Source organism: Balaenoptera borealis (genome assembly GCF_965194805.1).
Source record: "Balaenoptera borealis genome assembly, chromosome: 1".
NCBI classification, from domain to species: domain Eukaryota; kingdom Metazoa; phylum Chordata; class Mammalia; order Artiodactyla; family Balaenopteridae; genus Balaenoptera; species Balaenoptera borealis.
The window spans coordinates 52,992,171-53,008,271 of record NC_138860.1 but is presented as its reverse complement, the minus strand read 5'-3'; the positions used below and the strand labels follow the sequence as shown (position 1 = coordinate 53,008,271).

Below are 16,101 nucleotides of genomic sequence, written 5' to 3'. Positions count from 1 at the left end.
GAAAAATGGTACAGATGAACCGGGTTGCAGGGCAGAAGTTGAGACACAGATGTAGGGAACAAATGTATGGACACCAAGGGGGGAAAACTGCGGTGGGGTGGGAATGGTGATGTGCTGAATTGGGCGATTGGGATTGACATGTATACACAGATGTGTATAAAATTGATGACTAATAAGAACCTGCAGTATAAAAAAACCAAACAAACAAAACAACTAATACTAAACTTTCATTGGCTTATTTGTATGGAAATATGTTAATATAAATGTTTCAGACATTACATGAAATTTCTAAAAATCTTATATGTTCTGGTATAATGTTATGTCATAATTCTAGTTATTACTTTATAACGTATATCTCAGAAATAATTAAATTTCCTTGCCAATTGCATTATTATGAACTTTCATCAAATCTTTAACCATGGTCATTTTTAAGTCTTTTGCCATTTACAGACAATTCTGGGTGTACTGTGATGCTTTTGCAAATATGTTCCTATAAAAGGGTTTCATCTTCAAGGAATTCATGGAAAAGACTCTGACAAGTACAGGTTTCTGGTAACTGACTGTACGGCTGAACTGAATGAATAAGTGAATAACTGAATGAATAAATGAAAAATTGATGAACTCATAAAACTGCTACCAAAAGATCAAGATAAAAAAATTAATTACATGTGACTGAGGGAACTGATGAGGATGATTATAACTTTTGTGACTTTCTGTTTGAATTAAAAAAAAACCCACAATGCTCCATGACCACTGTCATCACAATGCTCCATGATCCATTTGATCACAATAATCCATGACTCCTTCCAACACAATACTCCAGTACGCCTTTCATCCCAATGTTCCATGCCCCCTGTCATCACATTGCCCCATGACCCCTGTTATCACAATGCTCCATAGCCCTTGTCAGTACAATGCTCCATGAACACTTTCATCACATTGCTCCATGACACTTGTCATCACAAATCTCCATGCTCACTGTCATCACAATGCTTATGACAACTTTCATCACAATGTTCCATGACACTTGTCATCACAACTCTCCATGGCACTTGTCATCACAATGCTCCATGCCCCCTGTTATCACCATGCTTCATGACCACGTTCATCACAATGCTCATTGATCCCTTTCATCACAAAGCTCCTTGAACCGTGTCAACACAATTCTCCATGACCCTTGTCATCACAAAGCTCTATGGCCCTTGCCATCACAATTCTCCATGACTCCTTTCATCACAATGCTCCATGACCACTATCATCACTATGCTCCATTGCCCTTCTCATCACAATGGTCCATGAACCCTGACATCACAATGCTCCATGACCGCTTTCATCACAATGCTCCATGCACCCTGTCATCACAATGCTCAATAACCACATTCATCACAAAGCTCCATGAACCGTTTCATCACAATGCTAAAAGGCACTTGTCATCAAAATGCTCCATGGCTCTTGTCATCACAATGCTCCATGCCCAATATCATCACAATGCTCCATGACCCCTTTCATCACAATTCTCCATGGATCTTGTCATCAAAATGATCCATGACACTTGTCATCACAATGCACGATGGCCCCTCTCATCACAATGCTCCATGACACTTTCATCACAATGCTCCATGACCATTGTCATCACAATACTCAAAGAACCCTGTCTTCACATGCTCCATGACCATTATCATCACAGTGCTCCATGACCCCTCTCATCACAATGCTCCATGACACCTGTCATCACAGTGCTCCATGGCCCTTGTCATCACAATGCTCCATGACCACCTTCATCACAAAGCTCCATGACCCATTTCTTCACAATGCTAAAAGTCACATGTCATCAAAATGCTCCTTAGTGCTTGTCACCACAATGCTCCATACCCAATGTCATCACAATGTTCCATGACCACATTCATCACAATGCTCCATGGCACGTTTCATCAAAATGCTAAATGGCCCTTAACATCACAATGCTCCATGGCCCTTCTCATAACAATGCTCCACGTCCCCTGTCATCACAATGCCCCATAACACCTTTTATCACAATGCTCCATTACCCCTTACATCACAATGTCTCATGACACCTGTCATCATAATGCTCCATGGCGCTTGTCATCAAAATGCTCCATGACACTTGTCATCAAAATGCCCTATGACCACTGTCATCAAAATGCCCTATGACCACTGTCATCAAAATGCTCCATGGCCATTGTCATCACAATGCTGCATAACCCCTGTCATCACAATGCTTCATGACCCTTGTCATGACCCTGCTCCATGGCCATTGTCACCACAATGCTCCATAACCCCTGACATCACAATGCTCCATGACCCCTTTCATCACAATGATCCATGATCACTTTCATCATAATAATCCACGACACCTTTCATCACAATGCTCCATGCCCACTTTCAACACAATGCTACATGACCACATTCATCACAATGCTTCATGAACCGTTTCATCACAATGCTAAATGGCCCTTGTCATGACAATGCTCTATGGCGTGTGTCATCACAGTGCTCCATGACCCCTGTCATCTCAAAACCACGTCACCCCTTTTATCACAATGCTCCATTACCCCTTTCAACACAATGCTCCCTGACCACCTTCATCACAATGCTCCATGACCACTCTCACCACAAAGCTCCATGGCACTTCTCATCACAATGCTCCATGGCCCCTGACATCACAATGCCCAACAACCCGTTTTATCACAAGGCTCCATTACCCCTTTCATCACAATCCTCCCTGACTACTTTCATCACAATGTTCCATGACCCTTAACATCACAATGCTCCAAGACCCCTTTCATCACAATAATCCATGAGCCCTTTCATTACAATACTCCAGTGAGCTTTTCATCACAATGCCCCATGACACCTGTCATCACAATGCTCCAAGGCTCTTGTCATCACAATGCTCCATGACCCAATTCATCACAATGCTCCATGACCCCTATCATCACAATGCTACATTAACCCTTCTCATCACAATGCTCTATGGCCCTTGTCATCACAATGCTCCATGACCACATTCATCACAATGCTCCATGACCCTTAACATCACAATGCTCCAAGATCCCTTTCATCACAATAATCCATGAGCCCTTTCATTACAATACTCCAGTAAGCCTTTCATCACAATGCCTCATGAGACCTGTCATCACAATGCTCCAAGGCTCTTGTCATCACAATGCTCCCTGACCATTGTCATCACAATTCTCCATGACCCCTTTCATCACAATTCTCCATGGATCTTGTCATCACAATGCTCCATGCCCATGCCATCACAATGTTTCAAGCCTTTTTAATCACAATACTCCATGACTCTTGTCAGCACATTTCTCCATGACCATTATAATCACAATGCTCCATGACCCCTGTCACCACAATGCTCCATGACCGATTTCAACACAATGCTCCATGATCGCTCTCATCACAATGATCCATGAAACATTTCATCACAATGCTCCAGTACCACTTTCATCACAATGCTATATGGCTCCTCTCATCACAATGCTCCATGACACTTTGATCACAATGCTCCATGGCACTTGTCATCACAATGCTCCAAGCCCCATGTCATTGCAATGCTTCATGACTACTTTCATCACAATGCTCAATGACCACTTTCATCACAATGCTGCATGGCCCGTGTCATCACAATTCTCAATTACGCTTGTCAACACAATGCTCCATGACCCCTATCATCACAATGCTCCATGACCCCTGTCATCACAATGCTCCATGGCCCCTCTCATCACAATGCTCCATGACACTTTCAGAATAATGCTCCATGGCAGTTGTCATCAACCTGATCCATGCCCACTGTCATCAAAATGCTCCATGACGCATTTCATTACAATGCCCAATGACCCCTGTCATTACAATGCTCCATGTACGTGTCATCACAATGCTCCTTGACACTTGTCATCACAATGCTCGATGGCCCTTGTCATCACAATGCTCCATGACCACTTTCGTCACAATGCTCCATGATCGCTATCATCACATTGATCCATGACACATTTCATCACAGTGTTCCAGTACCACTTTCATCAAAATGCTCCCTGTCATCACAATGATCCATTATACATTTCATCACAATAATCCATAACCACTTTTATCACAATGCTCCAGTAGGACTTTCATCACAATACTCCATGCCCCCTGTAATGACAATGCCCCATGACCTCTGTCATCACAATGCTCCATGCCCACTATCATCACAATTCTCCATGACCACATTCTTCACAAAGCTCCATGCACCTGTCATCACAATGCTCCATGGCCCTTGTCATCACAATGCTCCATGACCCCTGACATCACAATGCTCCATGACCCCTGTCATCACAGTGCTCCATTCCCCCGGTCATCACAAAGGTCCACAACCACATTCATCACAAAGCCCCATGACGCGTTTCATCACAATGCTAAAAGGCCCTTGTCATCAAAATGCTAGATTGAGCTTGTCATCACAATGCTCCATGCCCAATGTCATCAAAATGCTCCATGACCATATTCATCACAATGCTCCATGACACGTTTCATCAAAATGTTAAATGGCCCTTGTCAACACGATGCTCCATGGCGCTTCTAATCACAATGCTCCATGCCCCTTGTCATCACAATGCCCCATAACCCCTATTATCACAATAATCCATGACCCCTTTCATGACAATACTCCAGTACGCCTTTCATCACAATGCTCCATGGCGCTTGTCATCACAATGCTCCATATCCACTGTCATCACAATGATTCATTACCACTTTCTTCACAATGATCCATGACCCCTCTTATCACAATGCTCCATGTTAAGGTCTTCTCCATGCTCCGGTCTTCTCCATGCTCCATGCCCTTGTCATCACAAAGCTCCATGACCCATTTCATCACAATGCTAAAAGGCCCATGTCATCACAATGCTCAATGGCGCTTGTCATCACAAAGCTCCATGACAATATTCATCACAATGCTCCATGATACCTGTCATCACAATTCTCCATGGCCCTCATCATCACAATTCTCCATGACCCATGACACCACAATGCTCCATGATCACTTTCATCACAATAATCCATGATTCCTTTCATTACAATACAGCAGTACTTCTTTCATCACAATGCTCCTTGCCCCCTGTCATCACAATGATCCATATGCCCTATCATCAAAATAATACATTACCAATTCCATCAAAATATACCATGACCCCTTTCATCACAATGCACCTTGGCCTGTGTCATCACAATACTCCATGACCCTTGTCATCACAATGCTCTATGGCACTTGTCATCACAATGCTCCCTGATTCTTTTCATCACAATGCTCCATGAACCCTCTCATTACAATACTCCGTGCTGTGATCTTCTCCAGGCTCCATGCCCTTGTCATCACAATCGTACATGACCCTTTTCATCACAATGTTAAATGACCCTTGTCATCACAATGCTCCATGGCCCATCCCATGACAATGCTCCATGACTGCTTTCATCACAATGCTCCATGACCGCTGTCATCACAATGCTCCATGTTGTGGTCTTCACCATGCTCCATGCCCTTGCCATCACAATCCTACATGACCCCTTTCATCACAAGCCTCCATGACCACTTTCAGCACAATGCTCTATGACGAGTTTCATCCCAATGCTCCATCACCCCTTTCATCACAAAGCTCCTTGGCCCGTGTCATTACAATTCTCCATGAAACTTGTCATCACAAAGCTCTATGGCCCTTGTCATCACAATGCTCCATGACTCCTTTCATTCCTATGCTCAATGACCCATTTCATCACAATGCTCCATGACCGCTTTCCTCACAATGCACCATGATCGCTATCATCACAATAATCCATGATCACTATCATCACAATAATACATGACTCTTTTCAACACAATGCTCCAGTACCACTTTCATCACAATGCTCCATGGCCCCTGTTATCTGAATGCTCCATGACACCTGTCATCACAGTGGTCCATGGTGCTTTTCATCACAAAGCTCCATGCGCACTGTCATCACAATGCTCCAGGAGCACATTAATCACAAAGCTCCATGACAGGTTTCATCACAATGCTAAAGGCCCATGTCATTACAATGCTCAATGGCACTTGTCATCACAATGCTCCATGACCACTTTCATCACAGTGCTCCATGACCACTGTCATCACAATGTTTCATGGACCTTGTTGTCACAATGCTCCATGACCACTGGCGTCACAATTCTCCATGGCCCTTGTCATCACAATTCTCCATGACACTTGTCATCCCAATGCTCCATGACTGCTTTCACCACAATGCGCCATAGCCCTTTTCATTACATTGCTCTATGCCCTCTGTCATCACAAAGCCCCATGACCACTTTTATCACAATGCTCCATTACCACTTTCAGCACAATGCTCCCTGACCACTTTCCTCACAATGCTCCGTGACCCCTGTCATCACAATGCTCCATGATCCCTTTCATCACAATAATCCATTACCCCTTTCATCACAACACTCCAGTACGGCTTTTATCACAATGCTCCATGCCCCCTGCCATCACAATGCCCCGTGACCCCTGTCATCACAACTCTCCATGGTCCTTGTCGTCACAATGCTCCATGACCCCTATCATCACAATGCTACTTGTCCCATGTCATCACAATTCTCCATGACCCTTGTCATCACAAAGCTCTATGGCCCTTGCCATCACTATGCTCCATGACTCCTTTCATCACAATGCTCCATGACCCCTGTCTTCAAAAAGTTTCACGACCCCTGACATCACAATGCCCGATGACACCTGACATCACAATTCTCCATGACTATTTTCAGCACAATGTTCCATACCGGTGTCATCAAAATGTTCCATGATTTATCTTCACAATACTCTAAAGCCCTTGTCATCACAATGCTCCATCACCCTTGTACTCACAATGCTCCTTGGCCCTTGTCATCACAATGCTCTATGACCCCTTTCATCACAGTGCTCCATGACGCCTGTCATCAAAAAGCCTCATGACACGTGACATCTCAATGCCTCATGACGCCTGCCATCAGAATGCTCCATGGCCCGTGTCATCACAATGCTCCATGATACCTGACATCACAATGCTTCATGACCCCTTTTATCACAATGCTACTTGGCCCATGTCATCACAATTCTCCATGACCCTTGTCATCACAAAGCTCTATGGCCCTTGCCATCGCTATGCTCCATGACTCCTTTCATCACAATGCTCCATGGAACCTGTTATCACAATGCTCCATGACCCTGTCATCACAATGCTCCATGCCCCTTGTCATCACAATAGTTCATGGCGCTTGTCATCACAATGCTCCATGCCCACTCTCATCGCAATGCTCCATGACCACATTCATCAGAAAGCTCTATGACACGTTTCATCACAATGCTAAAAGGCCCTTGTCATCACAAGGCTCAATGGCGCTTGTCATCACAATGCTCCATGACAATTTTCATCACAATGCTCCATGATACCTGTGATCACAATGCTCCATGACCCCTTTCATCACAATGCTCCATGATCCATTTCATCACAGTTCTCCAGTACCACTTTCATCACAATGCTACATGGCCACTGTTATCACAATGCTCCATAACACCTGTTATTACAATGCTCCATGCCCACTATCATCACAATTCTCCATGACCACATTCTTCCCAAAGCTCCATGCACTTGTCATGACAATGCTCCATGACCCCTGACATCACAATGCTCCATGACCCCTGTCATCACAGTGCTCCATGCCCACAGTCGTCATAATGCTCCATAACCACATTCATCACAAAACTCCATGACCCGTTTCATCACAATTCTAAAAGGCACTTGTCATCAAAATGCTAGATTTAGCTTGTCATCACAATGCTCCATGCCCAATATCATCAAAATGCTCCATGACTACATTCATCATAATGCTCCATGACACGTTCCATCACAATGCTAAATGCCCCTTGTCATCACAGTGCTCAATGGCACTTCTCATCCCAATGCTCCATGGCCCCTGTCATCACAATGCTCCATGACCCCTGTCACCACAATGATCCATGACTTTTTCATCACAATGCTCCATGGTCGTTGTCATCACAATGCTCCATATCCACTGTTATCACAATGATTCATTAACACTTTCATCACAAAGATCCATGATCCGACCCATTACAATACTCCATGTTGAGGTCTTCTTCATGCTCTGGTCTTCTCCCTGCTCCATGCCCTTGTCATCACAATGCTCCATGACCGCGTTCCTCACAATGCGTCATGGCACTTGTCAGCACATTGCTCCATGCCCCTTGTCCTCACAAAGTCCCATGACCCCTTTTATCACAATGCTACATTACCCCTTTCATCACAATGCTCCCTGACAACTTTCATCACAATGCTCCATGACTGCTTTCCTCAAAAGGCGCCATGGCCCTTGGCATCACATTGCTCCATGCCCCCTCTCATCACAGAGACCCATGACCCCTTTCATCACAATGCTTCCTGACCACTTTCATCAAAATGCTCCATGACGGCTTTCCTCACAAGGCGCTATGGCCCTAGTCATCACATTGCTCCATGCCCTCTGTCATCAAAAAGCCCCATGATCCCTTTTATCACAATGCTCCATTAACCCTTTCATCACAATGCTCCCTTACAACTTTCATCACAATGCTCCATTACCCCTATCATCACAATGCTCCATGATCCATTTCATTACAATAATCCATAACCACTTTCATCACAATACTCCAGTATGCTTTTCGTCACAATGTTCCATGCCCCTGTCATCACAATGCCCCGTGAGCCCAGTCATCACAATGCTCCATGACCCCTGTCACCACAATGATCCATGAATTCTGACATCACAATGCTCCATGATCCATTTCATCAGAATGCTCCATGACCACTTTCAACACAATGCTCCATGATCGTTATCATGACAATGATCCATGACCCCTTTCATCATAATGCCCTGGTACGCCTTTCACCACAATGCTCCATGATCACTATCATCACAATGATCCATGATGACTTTCATGACAATGCTGCATGACCCCTGTCATGACAATGCTTCATGACAACATTCATCACAATCCTCAATGAACCCTGTCATCACACTGCTCGTGTACCCCTTTCATCACAATTCTCCATGGCCCCTGTCATCACAATGCTCCATAGCCCTTGTCAGCACAATGTTTCATGACCCCTGACATCACAATGCTCCATGACCCGTTTCATCACAATGCTTCATGCTCCTTGTTATCACAATTCTCCAGGACCACATTCATCACAAAGCTCCATGACACGTTTCATCACAATGTTAAAAGGCACTTTTCATCATAATGCTCCATGGAACTTGTCATCACAATGCTCCATGACCGCATTCATCACAATGCTCCATGACCACATTCATCACAATGCTCAATGACACGTTTCATCACAATGCTAAAAGGCCCTTGTCATCACAGTGTTCCATGGCGCTTCTCATCACAATGTTCCACGCCCCCTGTTATCACAATGCCCCATAACACATTTTATCACAATGCTCCATTACCCCTTTCATCACAATGCTCCCTGACCATTTTCATCACATTGCTCCATGACCCTAGCATCACAATGCTCAATGATCTCCTTCATCACAATAATCGATGACCCCTTTCATTACAATATTGCAGTACGCATTTCATCACAATGCTCCATGCCCCCAGTCATCACAATGCCCAATGACCAACGTCATCACAATGCTCCAAGGCCCTTGTCATCACAATGCTCCATGCACCCTGTCATCACAATGCTCCATGCCACCTGTCATCACAATGCTTCATGACAACTTTCATCATAATGCTCAATGACCCGTGTCATAACAATGCCCAATGACCCATGTCATCACAATGCTCCAAGGCCCTTGTCATCACAATGCTCCATGCGCCCTGTCATCACAATGCTCCTTGTCCACTATCATCACAATGCTACATGACCCCTGTCATCACATTGCTCCATGCTCCCTGTCATCACAATGCCCCATAATCCCTTTTATCACAATAATCCATGACCCCTTTCATTACAATACTCCACTATGCGTTTCGTCACAATGATCCATGGCCCTTGTCATCACAGTGCTCCATATCCACAGTCATCACAATGATTCATTACCGTTTTCATCACAATGATCCATGACCCGTCTCATCACAATGCTCCATGTTGAGGTCTTCTCCATGCTCCGGTCTTCTCCATGCTCCATGCCCTTGTCAACACAAAGCCCCATGACCCATTTCATCACAATGCTAAAAGGCCCATGTCATCACAATGCTCAACGGCGCTTGTCATCACAAAGCTCCATGACAATATTCATCACAATGCTCCATGATACCTGTCATCACAATGCTCCATGGCCCTCATCATCACAATTCTCCATGACCCATGACACCACAATGCTCCATGATCACTTTCATCACAATAATCCATGACCCCTGTCATTACAATACTCCAGTACGTCTTTCATCTCAATGCTCCTTGCCCCCTGTCATCACAATGATCCATATCCCCTATCATCAAAATAATACATTACCACTTCCATCAAAATGATCCATGACCCCTTTCATCACAATGTACCTTGGCCTGTGTCATCACAATAATCCATGACCCTTGTCATCACAATGCTCTACGGCACTTGTCATCACAATGCTCCCTGATTCTTTTCATCACAATGCTCCATGACCCCTCTCATTACTAATACTCCGTGCTGTGATCTTCTGCAGGCTCCATGCCCTTCTCATCACCATCCTACATGACCCTTTTCATCACAATGTTAAATGACCCTTGTCATCACAATGCTCCATGGCTCTTCCCATGACAATGCTCCATGACTGCATTCATCACAATGCTCCATGACCTCTGTCATCACAATGCTCCTTGTTGTGGTCTTCACCATGCTCCATGCCCTTGTCTTCACAATCCTACATGAACACTTTCATCACAATCTTCCATGACCACTTTCATCACAATGCTCTATGACGAGTTTCATCCCAATGCTCCATCACCCCTTTCATCACAATGCTCCTTGGCCCGTGTCATTACAGTTCTCCATGAACCTTGTCATCACAAAGCTCTATGGCCCTTGTCATCACAATGCTCCATGAGCCTTGTTATAACGATGCTCCATGACTCCTTTCATTCCTATGCTCAATGACCCATTTCATCACAATGCTCCATGACCGCTTTCTTCACAATGCACCATGATCGCTATCATCACAATAATCCATGATCACTATCATCACAATAATACATGACACTTTTCAACAAAATGCTCCAGTACCACTTTCATCACAATTCTCCATGGCCCCTGCTATCCCAATGCTCCGTGAACCCTGTCATCACAGTGGTCCATGCCCCTTTTCATCACAATGGTCCATGGTGCTTTTCATCACAAAGCTCCATGCCCACTGTCATCACAATGCTCCAGGAGAACATGAATCACAAAGCTCCATGACAGGTTTCATTACAATGCTAAAGGCCCATGTCATTACAATGCTCAATGGCACTTGTCATCACAATCCTCCATGACCACTTTCATCACAATGCTCCATGACAACTGTCATCACAATGATTCATGGCCCTAGTTGTCACAATGCTCCATGACCACTGATGTCACAATTCTCCATGGCCCTTGTCATCACAATTCTCCATGACACTTGTCATCACAATGCTCCATGAATGTTTTCACTACAATGCGCCATGGCCCTTGTCATCACATTGCTCCATGCCCCATGTCATCACAAAGCCCCATGACCACTTTTATCACAATGCTCCATGACCACTTTCATCACATTGCTCCCTGACCACTTTCCTCACAATGCTCCATGACCCCTGTCATCACAATGCTCCATGATCCCTTTCATCACAATAACACATTACCCCTTTCATCACAACACTCCAGTACGCCTTTTATCACAATGCTCCATGCCCCCTGCCATCACAATGCCTCGTGACCCCTGTCATCACAATGCTCCATGGCCCTTTTCATCACAATGCTCCACGATACCTGTCATCACAACTCTCCATGGCCCTTGTCGTCACAATGCTCCATGACCCCTTTCATCACAATGCTCCATGACCCCTGTCTTCAAAAAGTTTCACGACCCCTGACATCACAATGCCCGATGACACCTGACATCACAATTCTCCATGACTATTTTCAGCACAATGTTCCATGCCCGTGTCATCACAATGTTCCATGATTTATCTTCACAATACTCTAAGGCCCTTGTCATCACAATGCTCCATGACCCTTGTACTCACAATATTCCTTGGCCCTTGTAACCACAATGTTCCATGACCCCTTTCAACATAGTTCCCCATGACGCCTGTCATTAAAAAGCCTCATGACACCTGACATCACAATCCCTCATGATGCCTGCCATCACAATGCTCCATGGCCCGTGTCATCACAATGCTCCATGATACCTGACATCACAATGCTTCATGACCACTTTCGTCACAATGCTCCATGACCCCTTTTATCACAATGCTACATGGCCCGTGTCATCACAATTCTCCATGACCCTTGTCATCACAAAGCTCTATGGCCCTTGCCATCACTATGCTCCATGACTCCTTTCATCACAATGCTCCATGACACCTGTCATCACAGTGCTCCATGACCACTTTCATCACAATGATCCATGATCCATTTCATCACAATGCTCCATGCCATCTTTCATCACAATGCTCCATGATCGCTATCATGAAAATAATCCATAACCCCTTTCATCACAATGCTCCATGGAACCTGTTATCACAATGCTCCATGACCCTGTCATCACAATGCTCCATGCCCCTTGTCCTCACAATAGTCCATGGTGCTTGTCATCACAATGCTCCATGCCCACTCTCATCACAATGCTCCATGACCACATTCATCAGAAAGTTCTATGACACGATTCATCACAATGCTAAAAGGCCCTTGTCATCACAAGGCTCAATGGCGTTTGTCATCACAATGCTCCATGACAATTTTCATCACAATGCTCCATGATACCTGTCATCACAATGCTCCAAGACCACTTTCATCACAATGCTCCATGATCCATTTCATCACAATTCTCCAGTACCCATTTCATCACAATGCTACATGACCACAGTTATCACAATGCTCCATAACACCTTTTATCACAATGCTCCATGCCCATTATCATCACATTTCTCCATGACCACATTCTTCACAAAGCTCCATGCACCTGTCATCACAATGCTCCATGGCCCTTGTCATCACAATGCTCCATGACCCCTGACATCACAATGCTCCATGACCCCTGTCATCACAGTGCTCCATGCCCCCGGTCATCACAAAGATCCATAACCACATTCATCACAAAGCCCCATGACGCGTTTCATCACAATGCTAAAAGGCCCTTGTCATCAAAATGCTAGATGGAGCTTGTCATCACAATGCTCCATGACCACATTCATCACAATGCTCCATGACACGTTTCATCACAATGCTAAATGGCCCTTGTCATCACAATGCTCCATGGCGCTTCTCATCACAATGCTCCATGCCCCTTGTCATCACAATGCCCCATAACCCCTATTATCACAATAATCCATGACCCCTTTCATGACAATACTCCAGTACGCCTTTCATCACAATGCTCCATGGCGCTTGTCATCACAATGCTCCATATCCGCTGTCATCACAATGATTCATTACCACTTTCTCCACAATGATCCATGACCCCTCTTATCACAATGCTCCATGTTGAGGTCTTCTCCATGCTCTGGTCTTCTCCATGCTCCATGCCCTTGTCATCACAAAGCCCCATGACCCATTTCATCACAATGCTAAAAGGCCCATGTCATCACAATGCTCAATGGCGCTTGTCATCACAAAGCTCCATGACAATATTCATCACAATGCTCCATGATACCTGTCATCACAATGCTCCATGGCCCTCATCATCACAATTCTCCATGACCCATGACACCACAATGCTCCATGATCACTTTCATCACAATAATCCATGATTCCTTTCATTACAATACAGCAGTACTTCTTTCATCACAATGCTCCTTGCCCCCTGTCATCACAATGATCCATATGCCCTATCATCAAAATAATACATTACCACTTCCATCAAAATATACCATGACCCCTTACATCACAATGCACCTTGGCCTGTGTCATCACAATACTCCATGACCCTTGTCATCACAATGCTCTATGGCACTTGTCATCACAATGCTCCCTGATTCTTTTCATCACAATGCTCCATGAACCCTCTCATTACAATACTCCGTGCTGTGATCTTTTCCAGGCTCCATGCCCTTGTCATCACAATCCTACATGACCCTTTTCATCACAATGTTAAATGACCCTTGTCATCACAATGCTCCATGGCCCTTCCCATGACAATGCTCCATGACTGCTTTCATCACAATGCCCCATGACCTCTGTCATCACAATGCTCCATGTTGTGGTCTTCACCATGCTCCATGCCCTTGTCATCACAATCCTACATGAACCCTTTCATCACAAGCCTCCATGACCACTTTCATCACAATGCTCTATGACGAATTTCATCCCAATTCTCCATCACCCCTTTCATCACAACGCTCCTTGGCCCGTGTCATTACAGTTCTCCATGAACCTTGTCATCACAAAGCTCTATGGACCTTGTCATCACAATGCTCCATGAGCCTTGTTATCACGATGCTCCATGACTCCTTTCATTCATATGCTCAATGACCCATTTCATCACAATGCTCCATGACCGCTTTCCTCACAATGCACCATGATCGCTATCATCACAATAATCCATGATCACTATCATCACAATAATACATGACACTTTTCAACACAATGCTCCATGACCACTGGCATCACAATTCTCCATGGCCCTTGTCATCACAATTTTCCATGACACTTGTCATCCCAATGCTCCATGAATGCTTTCACCACAATGCGCCATGGCCCTTGTCATCACATTGCTCCATGCCCCCGTAATCACAAAGCCCCAGGACCACTTTTATCACAATGCTCCATTACCACTTTCAGCACAATGCTCCCTGACCACTTTCCTCACAATAATCCATGACCCCTGTCATCACAATGCTCCATGATCACTTTCATCACAATAATCCATTACCCTTTCATCACAACACTCCAGTACACCTTTTATCACAATGCTCCATGCCACCTGCCATCACAATGACCCGTGACCCCTGTCATCACAATGCTCCATGGCCCTTTTCATCACAATGCTCCACGATACCTGTCATCACAATGCTCCATGACCCCTGTCTTCAAAAAGTTTCACGACCCCTGACATCACAATGCCCGATGACCACGGACATCATAATTCTCCATGACTATTTTCAGCACAATGTTCCATGCCTGTGTCATCACAATGTTCCATGATTTATCTTCACAATACTCTAAGGCCCTTGTCATCACAATGCTCAATGACCCTTGTACTCACAATGCTCCTTGGCCCTTGTCATCACAATGCTCCATGACCCCTTTCATCACAGTGCTCCATGACGCCTGTCATCAAAAAGCCTCATGACACCTGACATCACAATGCCTCATGACGCCTGCCATCACAATGCTCCATGGCCCATGTCATCACAATGCTCCATGATACCTGACATCACAATGCTTCATGACCATTTCCATCAAAAGGATCCATGACCCCTTTTATCACAATGCTACTTGGCCCATGTCATCACAATTCTGCATGACCCTTGTCATCACAAAGCTCTATGGCCCTTGCCATCACTATGCTCCATGACTCCTTTCATCACAATGCTCCATGACACCTGTCATCACAGTGCTCCATGACCACTTTCATCACAATGATCCGTGATCCATTTCACCACAATGCTCCATGCGATCTTTCATCACAATGCTCCATGATTGCTATTATGAAAATAATCCATGACCCCTTTCCTCACAATGCTCCAGTACCCCTTTCATCACAATGCTCCATGGAACCTGTTATCACAATGCTCCATGACCCTGTCATCACAATGCTCCATGCCCCTTGTCATCACAATAGTCCATGGCGCTTGTCATCACAGTGCTCCATGCCCACTCTCATCACCATGCTCCATGACCATATTCATCAG

The 16,101-nt window shown here is 44.8% G+C and overlaps 2 long non-coding RNA genes across 14 annotated transcripts in view; both read right to left on the bottom strand.

Moving 5' to 3' along the window:
• The window catches only part of LOC309635808, a 44,071-nt gene extending 37,253 nt beyond the window's left edge, over nt 1-6,818 (bottom strand). For 5 of the 7 annotated variants that reach the window (XR_014249028.1, XR_014249029.1, XR_014249030.1 and 2 more), the window contains exons 1-2: nt 4,264-4,352; nt 2,177-2,249 (exon numbers count right to left, since the gene is read on the bottom strand). This is a non-coding gene — a long non-coding RNA (uncharacterized lncRNA). Of the gene's footprint in view, nt 1-2,176; nt 2,250-3,524; nt 3,584-4,263; nt 4,353-6,773 lie in introns of those variants that run through there. The other 2 variants (XR_014249027.1, XR_014249033.1) reach the window with 2 other exon arrangements.
• An 8,375-nt stretch (nt 6,819-15,193) lies between these two features.
• Nucleotides 15,194-16,101, bottom strand: part of LOC309635588 — a 104,376-nt gene continuing 103,468 nt past the window's right edge. For all 7 annotated transcript variants that reach the window (XR_014248914.1, XR_014248915.1, XR_014248916.1 and 4 more), the window contains one exon: nt 15,194-15,270. This is a non-coding gene — a long non-coding RNA (uncharacterized lncRNA). The remainder of the gene's footprint in view (nt 15,271-16,101) is intronic.